The sequence below is a fragment of the Triticum aestivum genome, chromosome 7D (genome assembly GCF_018294505.1).
Source record: "Triticum aestivum cultivar Chinese Spring chromosome 7D, IWGSC CS RefSeq v2.1, whole genome shotgun sequence".
Lineage (NCBI taxonomy): Eukaryota > Viridiplantae > Streptophyta > Magnoliopsida > Poales > Poaceae > Triticum > Triticum aestivum.
In genome coordinates, this window is record NC_057814.1 from 524,167,709 (window position 1) to 524,186,169 (window position 18,461).

Sequence of the window (18,461 nt, forward strand, 5' to 3'; positions counted from 1 at the left end):
ATTGTGGGTTTATGATCAAGATTATCTATGAACAATATTTGAATCTTCTATGAATTCTTTTATGTATGATTGGTTATCTTTGAAAGTCTCTTCGAATTTTCAGTTTGGTTTGGCCGACTAGATTGATCTTTCTTGCAATGGGAGAAGTGCTTAGCTTTGGGTTCAATCATGCGGTGCTCGATCCCAGTGACAGTAGGGGAAACGACACGTATTGTATTGTTGCCATTGATGATAAAAGATGGGGTTTATATCATATTGCATGAGTTTATCCCTCTACATCACGTCATCTTACCTAATGCGTTACTCTGTTCTTATGAACTTAATACTCTAGATGCATGTTGGATAGCGGTCGATGTGTGGAGTAATAGTAGTAGATGCAGGCAGGAGTCGGTCTACTTGTCGCGGACGTGATGCCTATATACATGATCGTGCCTAGATATTCTCATAATTAAGCACTTTTCTATCAATTGCTCGACAGTAATTTGTTCACCCACCGTAATACTTATGCTATCTTGAGAAAGCCACTAGTGAAACCTATGGCCCCGGGGTCTATTCTCCATCATATTAATCTCCCGTCAACAAGCTATTTCTATCACCATTTATTTCGCTTTCTTTACTTTTAGTCTTTATCATAAAAATACCAAAAATATTATCTTATCATCTCTATCAGATCTCACTTTTGCAAGTGGCCGTGAAGGGATTGACAACCCCTTTATCGCGTTGGTTGCAAGGTTCTTATTTGTTTGTGTAGGTATGAGGGACTTGCGTGTGGCCTCCTACTGGATTGATACCTTGGTTCTCAAAAACTGAGGGAAATACTTACGCTACTTTGCTGCATCACCGTTTCCTCTTCAAGGGAAAACCAACGCAGTGCTCAAGAGGTAGCACGGCGCAGGTTGTCTAACCAACTCGTAGGACCACCACAGCCATCAAGAGCCAAGACCAGGCGCAACCCGCCTTGAGGTAGGGCCTCGTGAGTCCCGCGCTGGCTCACGAGTGCCTAGACACACCTCGTCTAGCCCTGCCGTGCAAGCCACGTGTCAGGGCTGTACACGCCCCGGGGGCTCTCCACAGTAGGGAGTCCCCTCCCACGTACCAGCGGAAGCACCATGCTCCGCGCTGGCCCTCGACACTGCCGAGGAGTGGCTATGCCCGTGCAAGTGCGGAAGCACCATGCTCCGCGCTGGTGATAAACAACTGAGGGCGGCCTCACGGCCGTATCAACCTCGGGGAGCCCTTGAGCTCAATTGCTGGCCTCATTGCAACACCTCCCCTCGGGAGAGTCGCGCGAGGGGGTTGGGCACGGGGGCTGCGCTCGGGTCACGCCCAAGCGTACGCCACCCAGCCAGGTCCCCCGGACCTAGTCGTCGTGCACCCCTCCCAAGCCGAGCCTCGGCGAGGGCAAAGGTATGAGGATCCTTTGAACGTCAAGGGGGACTCCTGAGCATCGCGACTCAGGAGCCTAACTGGCCACATAGCCCCTCACTCCTTGGTCTCGTCCTGGTGATTCGGACGACCCAATGGCGGTTGAGGTATGCGCTGGGTCGGGCCCTGCCGACGTACAACACTAGACCTACCCCTGCATCTCCTTTCCGTAAGCTGTTTGCACGTCAAGGGGGACTCCTAAGCATCGCGACTCAGGAGCCTAACTGGCCACGTAGCCCCTCACTCCTTGTTCTCATCCTGGTGATCCGGACGACCCAACGGCGGCTGAGGTATGCACGGGGTCGGGCTCTGCCGACGTAGAACGTAAAGCAAATGGGAAGGATATCGCAAAATCTCAAAGCAAATATTACAAAACATATTGTTCTCCAATACCAAACACAAGTTTAAACGCCTCCACGAGGCACAGTACATGTTGCAGGAGTTCAAACAGGAAAAGAGCCGCAAGAAAGTCATCCCTGGACACCGCCGTCGCCCGCAAGGGATGCCCCTTCCTTGGTGGCGTCGCCTTCACCTGCGCCGCCTGCCGGAGTGGCGGGATCAGTAGCACCACCGGTCGAAGGCGCGGGAGCGAAGGCGCGGAACTTCTCCAGCAGGGCCTCCACCTAGCTCTTCACGGCTGCGGCAGCGGCTGCGCAGTGCTCGTTGTCCATAGCTCCAGCAGCTCGCCGAGGCGGGCGGCGGGATCGCGAAGATGGAGGTGGCTGAAGACGCGTGTCAATGCGGCTGAGGAAAGAACGCGGGCTTCCCCCTCTGCCATGGGGTCGATACCGCTCACGATGTCCTCAAGCGCATCAACCAGATAAGGAAGCAGCTGGGCGGGGCCCTAGTTGCTGGCGGCCAGCGGCTCCTCCAAGCCCTTCTCGTAGAGCGACTGTAGCGCCGTCCGAGACCTCACCTCGAGGAGCTTGAAGGCCTCGCGGTCCTTAGCCAGGACCTTCACCTTGGCGTCAAGATCAGCCTTCTCCACCTCCACCTTCTGCTCCAGCTTCTTCAACCGGCTGCGTTCCGCGGCCTGCGCTTTCGCCAACTCCTCTAGCTTGGCGTCGTGACCCTTGATGGCGTCCTCATGGGCCTTCATCTTCTCCTGCTCCGCCTTGCGGCTGCGGGCTTCTTCCGCATGCTCGTTGCGCAGGGTCTTCAGCTCGGCCTCCAACACCAGGCAGCGATCCTGGGCGGCCTCGACATCCTTCAGCGCCGCCTCGCGAGCGGCCGCTGCCTGGGCGGCGGCCTGCTTCTCCTTCTCAGAGGTCACCGCGGCCTGGCTCAACGCCGCCCGAACGCACACGTCAGAATGAAGCCAGCCAGAGACCAGCTCCAGGCGCCTAGCTACCAGGTGGGGGTTGGCGCCCTGAAGATCTTCTCGCAGCCGGGTCATCTCAGAAAGAGCGCGCTCCAAGACGTCAGGGGAGGCGGAAGGACCTGGAGCCAGCGGTGCAGCAGGAGGAGGAGGAGGCGGCATCATTACCATAGCCTGGGAGACTCGGGGCTCCTGAGCTTTGGGGACCTCAGCAGCCGAACCAGACACCGGCGCCGTCGGAGCCAGCAGCGCCACGGGGGCTGACTCCTCCTGAGGATGCTCCCTCGGGCCTCGCAAGGATGATCGAGCCGGAAAGGCGCGAGCACCGATGCTGCCCTTCTCCACGGAGGGAGACGCAGCCGCAACAGGCAAATTGGTCCCGGGCAGCACCACCGCTTCCTCCTTCCTCTTCTTCGCCGCGGGCATCGGCCTAATTGCACAACAGAGCGGCATCAAGGATCAGCGGCATAAGCAAGAATAAGGCGGGGCAAGAGCACTCGCTGGTCTACCGCGGCATAGTCCCTCTGTTTCGTAAGCTTGAAGCCTGAGAGCCTTGAAGCCTGGGGCGTGGGCGCGCGGGCTCCAGGAGCAGAAGGAGGGGCAGCAGATGGACCAGAAGCAGCCCCAGGCGGCGTCGGAGCAGGAGCAGTTTCTCGGGAGATCAGAGCCGACCTGCCCCTCGTCGGGATCACGGGCGGCTCCCCCCTCTGGAGGGCATCGGCCTCGTCGTCGTCAGGCACAGTGTGGAGGATGTCGGCCTTGCGCAAGGGGGAGGTTGTCGGTGTCAAAACCGGAGGATCTCGGGCAGGGGGTCCCGAACTGTGCGTCTAGGATCGATGGTAACAGGAGACGGGGTACACGATGTTTACCCAGGTTTGGGCCCTCTCTATGGAGGTAATACCCTACTTCCTGCTTGATTGATCTTGATGAATATGAGTGTTACTAGAGTTGATCTACCACGAGATCGTAATGGCTAAACCCTAGAAGTCTAGCCTATATGACTATGGTAATGTGTCCTTTCCGGACTACTCCCTTGATACGTCTCCAACGTATCTATAATTTTTGATTGATCCATGCTATATTATCTTCTATTTTGGACATTATTGGGCTTTATTATACACTTTTATATTATTTTTGGGACTAACCTATTAACCGGAGGCCCAGCCCAGAATTGTTGTTTTTTGCCTATTTCAGAGTTTCGTAGAAAAAGAATATCAAACGGAGTCCAAACGGAATGAAACCTTCGGGAATGTGATTTTCTGAACGAACATGATCCAGAGGACTTGGACCCTACGTCAAGAAAGCTACCAGGAAACCATGAGGTAGGGGGCGCGCCTACCCCCCTGGCGCGCCCTCCACCCTCATGGGCCCCATGTTGCTCCACCGACGTACTCCTTCCTCCTATATATACCTACGTACCCCCAAACTACCAGATACGGAGCCAAAAAGCTAATTCCACCGCCGCAACCTTCTGTACCCGTGAGATCCTATCTTGGGGCCTGTTCCGGAGCTCCGCCGGAGGGGGCATCCATCACGGAGGGCTTCTACATCAACACCATAGCCTCTCCGATGAAGTGTGAGTAGTTTACCTCAGACCTTCGGGTCCATAGTTATTAGCTATATGGCTTCTTCTCTCTTTTTGGATCTCAATACAATGTTCTCCCCCTCTCTTGTGGAGATCTATTCGATGTAATCTTCTTTTGCGGTGTGTTTGTTGAGACCGATGAATTGTGGGTTTATGATCAAGTTTATCTATGAACAATATTTGAATCTTCTGAATTCTTTTATGTATGATTGGTTATCTTTGCAAGTCTCTTCGAATTATCAGTTTGGTTTGGCCTACTAGATTGATCTTTCTTGCAATGGGAGAAATGCTTAGCTTTGGGTTCAATCTTGTGGTGTCCTTTCCCAGTAACAGTAGGGGCAGCAAGGCACGTATTGTATTGTTGCCATCGTGGATAACAAGATGGGGTTTATATCATATTGCATGAGTTTATCCCTCTACATCATGTCATCTTGCTTAAAGCGTTACTCTATTCTTATGAACTTAATACTCTAGATGCATGCTGGATAGCGGTCGATGTGTTGAGTAATAGTAGTAGATGCAGGCAGGAGTCGGTCTACTTGTTTCGGACGTGATGCCTATATACATAATCATGCCTAGATATTCTCATAACTATGCTCAATTCTGTCAATTGCTGAACAGTAATTTGTTCACCCATCGTAACTACTTATGCTCTCGAGAGAAGCCACTAGTGAAACCTATGGCCCACGGGTCTATTTTCCATCATATTAATCTTCCAACACTTAGCTATTTTCGTTGCCTTTTATTGTACTTTGCATCTTTATCACAAAAATACCAAAAATATTATCTTATCATATCTATCAGATCTCACTCTCATAAGTGACCGTGTAGGGATTGACAACCCCTTATCGCGTTGGTTGCGAGGATTTATTTGTTTGTGTAGGTGCGAGGGACTCGTGTGTAGCCTCCTACTGGATTGATACCTTAGTTCTCAAAAACTGAGGGAAATACTTGCGCTACTTTGCTGCATCACCCTTTCCTCTTCAAGGGAAAACCAACGCAGTGCTCAAGAGGTAGCAAGAAGGATTTCTGGCGCCGTTGCCGGGGAGGTCTATGCAAAAGTCAACATACCAAGTACCCATCACAAACCCTTATCTCCCGCATTACATTATTCGCCATTTGCCTCTCGTTTTCCTCTCCCCCACTTCACCCTTGCCGTTTTATTCGCCCTCTCTTTTCTGTTTGCCTCTTCTCCGTTTGCTTGTCGTTATGGCTAGTCCTCTATCTTCTCCGTTGTCTCCCGAGAATGAAGTTCTAAATTTTAAGCAAAGGGAGGGAGAAAATCTAAAAGACGCTTGGTATAGAATTTGCAATGCTCAAAATAGATCTACCCGGAAGCAATCTACTTCCGTTCTTCTCCGCAATTTTTATGTAGGCGCTACTCCTTGGTACAGATATATCCTTGATACCATTACCGGAGGGAATTTCTTGGGTAGCCATACTTTTGATTCTTATAGTGCTATGATAGATTTGTTTGGCTCACCACCTCTTTTGTTTAATGGAACTACGTTAACTTTGGAGCATGTAATGCAAAGACTTGAAATTATTGAAAATAAAGTTGCTACCGTAGAGTTAATTGAAAATTTGGATAAAAAGATCCACAACCAAATTACCCAATATGGATCTAAAGTAGGAGTCACTTTGAAAAATATTAAGGAGAAGGAACCCTTAGTTAATGAAAGAATAAATCAAGATTCCACTAGAATCGATAAACTTGAGGGTATCATTACCAACTTGGGAACCGCTTTTTCTTCCGTAAAGAATACTCCAAGTCCTCCAACTAAAATTGCCAAGCTTATGTATGTTCCTAAAAACAAGGGTGAATCCTCTAGTAAGGAAACTGCGGATCTCAAATCTATAAGTATTCATCCCAATCTTTTTGCTATCATTAAGGAACCATTTGCTACAAATGAATTTTTCGATTTTATGCCTAGGAGTTTGATAATTAATAAAAAGAAAGAAACTCCCAAGGGTGATAGATGTCTTATTAAAGAGTTGCCTACCAAAGATGGCAATACCTAGATCTATCCTTGCTATTATGCCTAGCTAGGGGCGTTAAACGATAGCGCTTGTTGGGAGGCAACCCAATTTTATTTTTAGTTTTTTTTGCTTTTTTCTTCTGTTTAGGAATAAATATTTGTTATAGCCTCTGGTTAGATGTGTTTTTATGTTTCAATTAGTGTTTGTGCCAAGTTAAACCTATAGGATCTTCTTGGATGATAGTTATTTGATCTTGCAGAAAATTCCAGAAACTTTCTGTTCACGAAAATAATTTTTAAAAATCACCATAACGTGATAAAATATTGATTCCAATTGCTGCTGATCAATAAACAAATTGTGTAGGTCGTCCTTTTTTGGCTGATTTTTTGGAGTTCCAGAAGTTTGTGTTAGTTACAGATTACTACAGACTGTTCTGTTTTTGACAGATTCTGTTTTTTGTGTGTTGTTTGCTTATTTTGATGAATCTATGGCTAGTAAAATAGTTTATAAACCATAGAGAAGTTGGAATACAGTAGGTTTAACACCAATATAAATAAAGAATGAGTTCATTACAGTACCTTGAAGTGGTCTTTTGTTTTCTTTCGCTAACACAGCTCACGAGATTTTCTGCTGAGTTTTGTGTTGTGAAGTTTTCAAGTTTTTGGTGAAAGATTTGATGGATTATGGAACAAGGAGTGGCAAGAGCCTAAGCTTGGGGATGCCCATGGCACCCCCAAGATAATCTAAGGACACCTAAAAGCCAAAGCTTGGGGATGCCCCGGAAGGCATCCCCTCTTTCGTCTACTTCCATCGGTAACTTTACTTGGAGCTATATTTTTATTCACCACATGATATGTGTTTTGCTTGGAGCGTCTTGTATGATTTGAGTCTTCGATTTTTAGTTTACCACAATCATCTTTGCTGTATACACCTTTTGAGAGAGACACACATGATTCGGAAATTATTAGAATACTCTACGTGCTTCACTTATATCTTTTGAGTTATATAGTTTTTGCTCTAGTACTTCACTTATATCTTTTAGAGAACGGTGGTGGATTTGTCTTATAGAAACTATTGATATCTCATGCTTCACTTAGATTATTTTGATAGTCTTAAATAGCATGGTAATTTGCTTAAAAAATCCTAATATGCTAGGTATTCAAGAATAGTAAAAACTTTCTTATGAGTGCGTTGAATACTAGGGAAGTTTGATGCTTGATGATTGTTTTGAGACATGGAGGTAGTAATATTAAAGTTGTGCTAGTTGAGTAGTTGTGAATTTGAGAAATACTTGTGTTGAAGTTTGCAAGTCCCGTAGCATGCATGTATGGTAAACGTTATGTAACAAATTTGAAACATGAGGTGTTCTTTGATTGTCCTCCTTATGAGTGGCGGTCGGGGACGAGCGATGGTCTTTTCCTACCAATATATCCCCCTAGGAGCATGCGCGTAGTGCTTGGTTTTTGATGACTTATAGATTTTTGCAATAAGTATGTGAGTTCTTTATGACTAATGTTGAGTCCATGGATTATACGCACTCTCACCTTTCCACCATTGCTAGCCTCTTCGGTACCGTGCATTGCCCTTTCTCACACTGAGAGTTGGTGCAAACTTCGCCGGTGCATCCAAACCCCATGATATGATACGCTCTTTCACACATAAACCTCCTTATATCTTCCTCAAAACAGCCACCATACCTACCTATTATGGCATTTCCATAGCCATTCCGAGATATATTGCCATGCAACTTTCCACCATTCCGTTTATCATGACACGTTCATCATTGTCATATTGCTTTGCATGATCATGTAGTTGACATAGTATTTGTGGCAAAGCCCCACCGTTCATAATTCTTTCATACATGTCACTCTTGGTTCATTGCATATCCCGGTACACCGCCGGAGGCATTCATATAGAGTCATACTTTGTTCTAGTATCGAGTTGTAATAATTGAGTGGTAAATAAATAGAAGTGTGATGATCATCATTTTCTAGAGCATTGTCCCAAGTGAGGAATAAAAAAAGAGAGAGAGAAAGGCCATAAAAAAAGAGATGGCCCAAAAAAATGAGAGAAAAAGAGAGAAGGGACAATGTTACTATCCTTTTACCACACTTGTGCTTCAAAGTAGCACCATAATCTTCATAATAGAGAGTCTCTTGTTTTGTCACTTTCATATACTAGTGGGAATATTTCATTATATAACTTGGCTTCTATATTCCAACAATGGGCCTCCTCAAGTGCCCTAGGTCTTCGTGAGCAAGCAAGTTGGATGCACACCCACTTAGTTTATTTTGTTGAGCTTTCATATGTTTATAGCTCTAGTGCATCCGTTGCATGGCAGTCCCTACTCCTTGCATTAACATCAATCGATGGGCATCTCCATAGCTCATTGATTAGCCTCGTTGATGTGATACTTTCTCCCCATCATCATATTCTATTCCACCCATAGTGCTATGTCCATGGCTCACGCTCATGTATTGCGTGAAGGTTGAAAAAGTTTGAGATTACTAAAGTATGAAACAATTGCTTGGCTTGTCATCAGGGTTGTGGATGATGAGAGCAGTCTTGTGTGACGAAAATGGAGCATGACTAAACTATATGATTTTGTAGGGATGAACTTTCTTTGGCCATGTTATTTTGAGAGGACATAATTGCTTAGTTAGTATGGTTGAAGTATTATTATTTTTATGTCAATATTGAACTTTTATCTTGAATCTTTCGGATCTGAATATTCATACCACAATTAAGAAGAATTACATTGAAATTATGCCAAGTAGCATTCCACATCAAAAATTCTGTTTTTATCATTTACCTACTCGAGGACGAGTAGGAATTAAGCTTGGGGATGCTTGATACGTCTCCAACGTATCTATAATTTTTTGATTGATCCATGCTATATTATCTTCTGTTTTGGACATTATTGGGCTTTATTATACACTTCTATATTATTTTTGGGACTAACCTATTAACCGGAGGCCCAGCCCAGAATTGTTGTTTTTTGCCTATTTCAGAGTTTCGCAGAAAAAGAATATCAAACGGAGTCCAAACGGAATGAAACCTTCGGGAACGTGATTTTCGGAACGAACATGATCCAGAGGACTTGGACTCTACGTCAAGAAAGCTACCAGGAAACCATGAGGTAGGGGGCGCGCCTACCCCCTGGGCGCGCCCTCCACCCTCGTGGGCCCCATGTTGCTCCACCGACGTACTCCTTCCTCCTATATATACCTACGTACCCCCAAACTACCAGATACGGAGCCAAAAACCTAATTCCACCGCCGCAACCTTCTGTACCCGTGAGATCCCATCTTGGGGCCTATTCTCGAGCTCCGCCAGAGGGGGCGTCCATCACGGAGGGCTTCTACATCAACACCATAGCCTCTCCGATGAAGTGTGAGTAGTTTACCTCAGACCTTCGGGTCCATAGTTATTAGCTAGATGGCTTCTTCTCTCTTTTGGATCTCAATACAATGTTCTCCCCCTCTCTTGTGGAGATCTATTCGATGTAATCTTCTTTTGCGATGTGTTTGTTGAGACCGATGAATTGTGGGTTTATGATCAAGATTCTCTATGAACAATATTTGATTCTTCTCTGAATTCTTATATGCATGATTTGATATCTTTGCAAGTCTCTTCGAATTACCTGTTTAGTTTGGCCTACTAGATTGATATTTCTGGCAATGGGAGAAGTGCTTAGCTTTGGGTTCAATCTTGTGGTGCTCGGATCCCAGTGACAGAAAGGGAACCGACACGTTTTGTATTGTTGCCATCGAGGATAAAAAGATGGGGTTTATAACATATTGCTTGTGTTTATCCCTCTACATCATGTCATCTTGCCTAGTGTGTTACTCTATTCTTATGAACTTAATACTCTAGATGCATGCTGGATAGCGGTCGATGTGTGGGAGTAATAGTAGTAGATGCAGAATCGTTTCGGTCTACTTGACACGGGCGTGATGCCTATATTCATGACCATGCCTAGATATCATCATAACTATGCGCTTTTCTATCAATTGCTCGGCAGTAATTTGTTCACCCATCGTAAATACTTATGCTCTCGAGAGAAGCCACTAGTGAAACCTATGGCCCCGGTCTATTTTCCATCATATTAATCTTCCAACACTTAGCTATTTTCGTTGCCTTTATTTTACTTTGCATCTTTATCACAAAAATACCAAAAATATTATCTTATCATATCTATCAGATCTCACTCTCATAAGTGACCGTGTAGGGATTGACAACCCCTTATCGCGTTGGTTGCGAGGATTTATTTGTTTGTGTAGGTGCGAGGGACTCGTGTGTAGCCTCCTACTGGATTGATACCTTGGTTCTCAAAAACTGAGGGAAATACTTACGCTACTTTCCTGCATCGCCCTTTCCTCTTCAAGGGAAAATCAACGCAGTGCTCAAGAGGTAGCACCGCTCTGGTTTATATAAACACCAAGGGGATCTAGGGTTTACATAGAGTTGGTTACATAAGAAGGAATCTTCGGTCGCCAAGCTTGCCTCCGACGCCAAGTAGAGTCCAATCCGAACATGGGTACAGTCTTTGGCCTTCATGTCTTCATAGCCCATCAGTCCGGCCCATGGATAACAGGCCGGATGCCCGAGGACCCCTTAGTCCAGGACTCCCTCAGTAGCCCCTGAACCTGGCTACAATGACGAGGAGTCTGGCGCGCAGATTGTCTTCGGCATGGATTGTCTTCGGCAAGGCGGGTTCCCCTTTCCGAACTCCAAGAAAGTCTTCGAATGCGATGATAGTATCTGGACCTGTGACATACACACCATATATAACCGCAGAGAGAATATATATTTTTACACGAGTTCTATCCGCTGACAGCTTTTTACAACACGACATCACGTCTGTCCGGTCATAATTTCGAACCGCTTTTCGTTTGCCGCTCCACGTTTTGAGACGCGGTTGCCATTGGCACGTCTTGTCAGAGCAGAGATCGTGTCCACTTATCGCGGGATTCTCATCAATGCGGGCATGGGTAACCCAACTGTGTCGTTTATACGACCCTTGGGTATAGGCGAGTTTTTAGGGCGAGTGAGGAGGCGCTTGATATTCGCGGCCTTTATAAGGGGATAAGGACACTCTCCCTTTACCCACACCGTTTCTCTTCTTCAGTCCTTCCATCCTTGAGCTCTAGCGCCCAAGCTTTAGCTTTTCCTCGTTCGAGAAGGCACTCCAATCATGTCCAGATCCGGAGCTGGAGGCAAGTGGATGGCCTCCTCCGTCAAGAAGAACGACATCACGGAGCTCCGGGAGGCCGGCTATTTAGCCAAGGAGATTGCACACCGACTCCCGGCAAAAGGGCAAATCGGCCCTACCCCCGAGCCCCATGAGAGGGTTGTGTTTCTCACAAACTTTGTCCACGGGCTGGGATTCCCTTTCCATCCATTTGTTCGTGGATTGATGTTTAACTATGGGTTGGACTTCCACAATTCTTGGCCCCAACCTTATCCTCAATATCTCGGCATTTATCATCGTGTGCGAGGCCTTTCTCCGCATCCCACCTCACTTCAGCCTATGGCTGAAGACCTTCAATGTGGAACCAAAGGTGGTGAGCGGTCAACAAGCAGAGTGCGGAGGCGCTATGGTGGGCAAGATGCCCAATGTCACCTGGCCCAAAGGCTCTTCTGCAGAGATGGTGAAGGGATGGCAATCGGGGTGGTTTTACATCACCGAGCCACGTGACACCGATTGGGTAGCAGCCCCCGAATTGCGATCCGGAGTTCCGATGCGGCTCACTTCCTGGCAAGAGAAGGGCCTAACTTGGGGATCTTCGGACGGGATAACTGGGCTCCAGACATGCGTCCAGAACATGATAACCAAGAAGATCAAGCTTGTGAATGTGATCCAGGTTATGCTCATTCGCCGGATCCTTCCGTGCCAACGCCGGGCATGCTATTTGTGGGAGTACGACCCGGCCAAGCACCAGACGCTGCTAGAGCTCTTCGGCGTGACGCACAAAGGTATCTGGAAAGCGCTCTTCAAGGCCAGCGAGACGCCACCGCCCATGACTGAAGATCGCGGGCTTAGCTTAAGGCGCCAGGCCAATCCGGTAAGTCCTTTAATGTTTTCAAGGTATACCTTTCACCGGCATATTTTGAGGATGGATTCTAAGCTCTTCTACCCACTTTGCCAGGCCTGGATCGAGGTGGCGGGGGAGATTGACTGTCCGGCTCCACTGCCCGAAGACAAAGAATTCCCATTGCTGACGAAAATGCTTTTTCCCGCACCTTATGAGGTGCCAGAGAAGACGGCCAGGAAAGCGGCCAAAGGGGCCAAGAAGGGCCCTCGCCGAAAAGGCGCTCCAGACGTGACGTCCGAGGAGTAAACTTCTTCTTCGTCCACCGACGACGACAACGAAGAGGAGGAAGAAGACGACTCCCCACCTTAGGTGGGGACGAAGAAAAGAGCGCCCCCCACGAGTCCGGAAGCGAAAGTGCCCAAGAGGGTTAAAGGCTCCCTCGCGGATAACTCCGCGTGGGATGTTGACAGCAGTCCGGAGCGACCTCGCCGGACCAAGCCTCGGGCCGCTTCGTAAGTACCAGAATCTGCAAACGTCTGGCCTTCCCGGTTTGTAATATTGACATATTGTAAACTTTGTCACTGCAGTCCGACACGCGGTGGCTCCCCGCGATCCTTGAAAGAGGATTCGCTGGACTCGAAGGAGATGGCTAGCATGTCTCCGCCACCTGCTCATTCCGTCTCTCCCAAGGGTGATGATGAGGTGGTATCCAAAAAGACTTTCCCAGGCTGGGGGGAGATTCCGGAGATCATCGGGGTGACGTCCCAGGATGACCCCTCGGTCGCCGGACATACAGGGGAAAAAGTCCCCACGGGGACTGGTGACGGGGCCCGAGTTCCCTTCGGACCTCAGCCGGATACCATTCCGGAGATCTACACGGCTCCGGGTCCAGCGAAAGGCATTCCCCCCAAGGAGGGAATGTGCCTGTTCCACCGGTGACCTCTGTCCAACCAGAGGCAACGGATAATCTGCTGGAGGTGCTACGAGGCGCCTCTATAGTGGATGAACATCGTGTCCTTATGGACACGGTAATAGAGAAGGTTCAGTTCGTCAAAAGCGGACTGACCAAAGCCTGCACTAGCCTTCTAATGGGCTTTGAGGTAAGTAATGTGATTGTAGGAAAAATATCACAGTATAGACAATAGCCCCTGATGCTCCGTTTGGTGTTCGGGAGGAAAAGTCAAACAGAGGATCAAGAATAAATATCGCAGGAGTCTAACATGAGTTGTCTATGTGAATAAGCAGGTATTGCTGCAGGCTGCCACTGCTCATGCTGCGGAGGTTTCCGCACTGAAGCAGAAACTGGAGCGGGCCGAGGAGGAGCTCGGCCTCGTGAAGAAGCAGCTGGAAGATAGCCAAGGTATGAAGTAACCTGTGGGTACATTTCGAAAAAATGAGTAGTCCGACCGGACTAAAGTTTCATAAACTTTATTAGGGGCCACGGCCGAGGTGGCGGCCCTTAAGAAGGCGCTAGCCAAGGCCGAGGACATAGTGGCCAAGGAACGCGCCTCGCGCGAGAAGCACGAGGCCCGGGTTGGCGAGGCGCAGCAACAGCTCCAGGGCGCGATAGAGAGGTTTGAGTCCTTGGAGCGCGATTGTAAGGCGCAAGAGTCTGAATTGGCGAAGGCCCACCAGAGCGCGCAGGATGCACGAGCCGAAGCCCAGAGCGCCCTCTAGGAAATTCAGGTAGCCAAGAAGATTACGGCGGGCAAGTCTTTTACCATGCATAGCAAGTATGTAGAAGAAACGTTCCTTGTACTTATCCTGAATTTGGATTTTCCAGAGGCGTTTACAGATCTACCGCACAGTGTATCAGATGCTGCCGAGCATTATAGAGCCGAAGAAGGGATGTCTACGGAGAAGCTATTCTGGTCCCAATATCTGGGATCCGAACATCCGGTGCCCTTCAGCGACCAGCTAAAGCAGTTGGTCGAGCTGCACAGGTTGGCAGAGCTAGCCATGAAGGACCTGATAGTCCGGCTGTGGCCTGCCGATCCTATACCTAGCAGCTACTTCGGACTTGTGCAGCGGCTTGTGAGTGCCTATCCGTGGCTCGAAGCCGTGAAGCGTCGGTCTGTATTGAAGGTGCGCGTATGGCCTTTGCCCGCGTCAAGACGCATTGGGCGAAGCTGGATGCCAAGAAGCTAATGACCGAGGGGCCGCCGGAGGGCAAGGAGCATCGTCGGCCCGAGCACTATTTTGATGGTGTCCTGGAGGGGTCCCGCCTTGTGGCGGAGCAATGTTCGAAGGATATCATATTCCCATGAGAACATGTGTATTACCTTGCCCTGTAATATGGAACAATGGTGTTATGTAGTATAATGCTTCTGATTTAAATTTATCTCCTGTGCGGCCGTTTATTAAATCTGAGGGTTGACCAGTCGTCGGCTTCTGCCCCCACGTAGATAGTACGGGGGTGTTCGGGATAAATCTAAACACTCTTTACTCCACATTCTGGTCCTTAAAGGAGGTGTTTAGCGCAACGAACAAGGCAATCAGACTATGCGGCCTTTACCGCCCTCACTTAGCCATAGGAGTTTGACAATTAAGAAAGTTGGCGAAGCCCCTGGTATTTGGAAGACCGAACTAGGGGCACTATGCACGCCTAATCGGGGGGAACCGATTCTTCGCAAGAAGCATAAAAAATCTCTAACGATTTGGAATCTCTCGAACAGCTGACCGGCTCTCGCCGCATCATGAGAGTCAGTTTTCGGCTTTCTCTACTGAGGTGCTCGTCCGGAAGAACCGGGACACAATCGCAGTAGTTCTCCCTTTACTACCCTAGCCGATATAGCGGAACGTAAAGTAGTAAGCACAGGAGCCGGGCAACCAAACTATTGACCAAAGACATGATTCGAAGCCGATGCATATAATGCTATAAGTTCGGGGTGCCGAACTATACTATAAAAGTGTTTGGACTTTTTATTGTCGTAGTGTTGGGTGTAATGAAGCCCCTGGCGTAGTAATACGTACCATGATGTACGTGTGCAGTGAGTAATTAATACCGAGGTGAGTAAATGGAAAAATGAAATAATAAGTTGACGCTACCGTGTATTCACCATTGTGATGTAGCTAGTACGTCGAGGCGTACTTTGTACAAGTAATGCGATAAGCAAGTAGGGCTATTTAACATGCCACAACCAAGGGCGAGCTACGTGCGGGTATGAAAAGCAAGTATGGCAATCGTTTAGTAGAGACCACCTAGGGATTCCCTTGTGAGCTAGAACTCCTTGCCTCCTTGGTGTGTTCTGCAAGCAGGTTGTCCGTATAAACCTCGAAAAGAGAAGAAAACCCGTAAAAAAGAAAAAGTAAAAGCGTGTGAATCCCAGGGTCGGTCAAGCCGTATTGTGGATCGCGAACGATTTATGCCTCCATCAATACCCATGGGGTTTTGAGTGCGTAGTTTATGTACGCGCGGTATTAATGCCATTGCCTCATCGGGGCTGGGACGAAGGCCAAATTGCTAATTCGGCTCGTGACGAGCCGAGCTCTCCTATTGTAGTGTGGTCCGGACCCTCTTAATGATGTCCAGGGGCTCGACAGCCGAATTATAATGCTGCTTGAGAAGGCCGCGCTGTACTTCTGTTGCTATGGCGGCGGTGTGCTCCTCTGTACGGAGGGAGTGTTCCGTGTTTCCATTTGCTGTAATGACACCACATGGACCGGGCATCTTGAGCTTGAGATAAGCGTAATGTGGCACCGCGTTGAATCTAGCAAATGCGGTTCGTCCGAGCAGGGCGTGATAGCCGCTGCGAAATGGGACGATATCGAAGATTACTCCTTCGCTTCGGAAGTTATCCGGGGAACCGAATACTATCTCCAGCGTTATTGAGCCCGTACAACGGGCCTCTACGCCTGGTATGACTCCTTTAAAGGTAGTCTTCGTGGGCTTGACTCGTGAGGGGTCGATGCTCATTTTACGTATTGTATCCTGACAGAGCAGGTTGAGACTGCTACCACCATCCATTAGGACTCGTGTCAGGTGAAATCCGTCGATGATTGGGTCGAGGACTAGTCTGGCTGAACCGCCATGGCGGATGCTGGTTGGATGGTCTCGGCGGTCGAAGGTGATCGGGAATGACGACCACAGATTGAATTTCGGGGCGACTGGCTCTAACGCATAGACGTCCCTAAGTGCGCGCTTGCGCTCCCTTTTGGGGATGTGTGTAGCATATATCATGTTCACCGTTTTGACTTGAGGGGGAAATTTCTTTTGCCCCCCAGTGTTCGGCTGCTGGGGCTCCTCGTCATCGTCCTCGCTCTGTGATTCCCCTTCCTTGTTTCTGCTGTTTGCCTTGCTGGCTTCTTTAAAGACCCGGCAATCTCTGTTAGTATGGTTGGCCGGTTTGTCTAGGCTGCCATGTATCTGGCAAGGACGATCGAGTATGCGGTCCAAAATGGATGGTCCTCCGCTACTCCTTTTATAGGGCTTCTTTCGCTAGCCGGACTTGGAGCCACTGAATCCGGCGTGAACTGTAGTGTCATCGGTGTTATCGCCATTGCTTCGGCGTTTGTGTCTGTTGCGCCGGAGCTTGCCGGTGCTGTTTTTGGCCTCGGAGGGGCCTGTTTCGTTGGCTGTGTTTGTACTGCGAGCCAGCCAACTATCCTCTCCCGGGCAGAAGCGGGTCATAAGTGTCGTGAGGGCTGCCATGGACCTCGGCTTTTCCTGGCCGAGGTGGCGGGCGAGCCATTCGTCCCGGATGCTATGCTTAAAGGCCGCTAGGGCTTCAGCATCCGGACAGTTGACGATCTGGTTCTTTTTGGTTAGGAACCTAGTCCAGAATTTTCTGGCTGATTCTATAGATTGTTGAACTATGTGGCTTAAGTCATCGGCATCGGGTGGCCGGACATACGTACCTTGAAAGTTGTCGAGGAAGGCCTCTTCCAAGTCCTCCCAGCTGCCGATGGAGTTCTCAGGCAGACTATTTAGCCAGTGTCGAGCTGGTCCTTTGAGCTTTAATGGGAGCTATTTGATGGCGTGGAGGTCATCTCCTCGGGCCATGTGGATGTGAAGAATAAAATCTTCGATCCACACTGCGGGGTCGGTTGTTCCGTCGTATGATTCAATATTGACAGGCTTGAACCCCTCGGGGAATTCATGATCCAACACCTCGTCTGTGAAGCAGAGAGGGTGTGCGGCGCCTCTATAGCGGGCCGCGTCACGGCGTATCTCCGACGAAGTCCGTCTGTGGTTGTCGGCCCGGGTGTGATTGAGTTTGTCACGTCCGAATAGGTAGCTATCATCTCGAGTAGGGAAGCGTCCTCGCGATCCGTATATTGATTTGGTGTGTCCTGCTCTACTATCCAATTCCTGCCGAAGGTCGTATGTATGGTACCGAGCTGGTCTGTCCCTGTGTTTGCGAGGCAGTGGGGCGGGCTGTTGTTCTGCCCGAGTTGCCGTCTTATCCCGACCGCGGGGTGGTCGGTCTGCCGCACTATCCCGACCGCGTGGTGGTCGGTCCGCATTGCGCAAGGGAGGAATGGGATCTGGTGCCTCCTCATCGAACTGAGGTAGCAGTCTGCGTTTTGGGTAACTCTTGGCTGGGCGCTTGAGGCCGTATTCTTCGGCTGTCAGGACATCAGTCCATCTGTCGACGAGCAGATCTTGTTCAGCTTGAAGCTGCTGCTGTTTCTTTTTCAGGCTCCTTGCAGTGGCTATGAGCTGAAGCTTAAAGCGCTCCTGCTCCAGAGGATCCTCGGGCACGATGAAGTCTTCGTTGCCGAGGCTTGTCTCCTCCTCGGAGGGTGGAAGGTAATTGTCGTCCTCCGAGAATTATCTTGCCCGTTGCCGTGTTCCTCCTGTTCGGATGCAGCTCCGACAGGGTCTATATTGTTTTCGGCGTCGCCCGAAGTACTATTTTCTCCAGTGCCGGTGCTGCCGTCTTTTGAGCGACGAGGCTTAGAACGGCGTTTGGGGTGTCGGCGCTTGGACTGCGTCTCAGAGGTTTTATTCGCATCTGGCTCTTGTTTGTCGTCGCCAGATCCTTTAGGTGTATCAACCATGTATACGTCGTACGAAGAGGTAGCCGTCCAACGTCCAGTGAATGGCGGGTCTTGGCCTTGCTCCTTGTCAGCTTCGTCGTCCATACCATCGATGTCTTCGGAGCCATAGTCA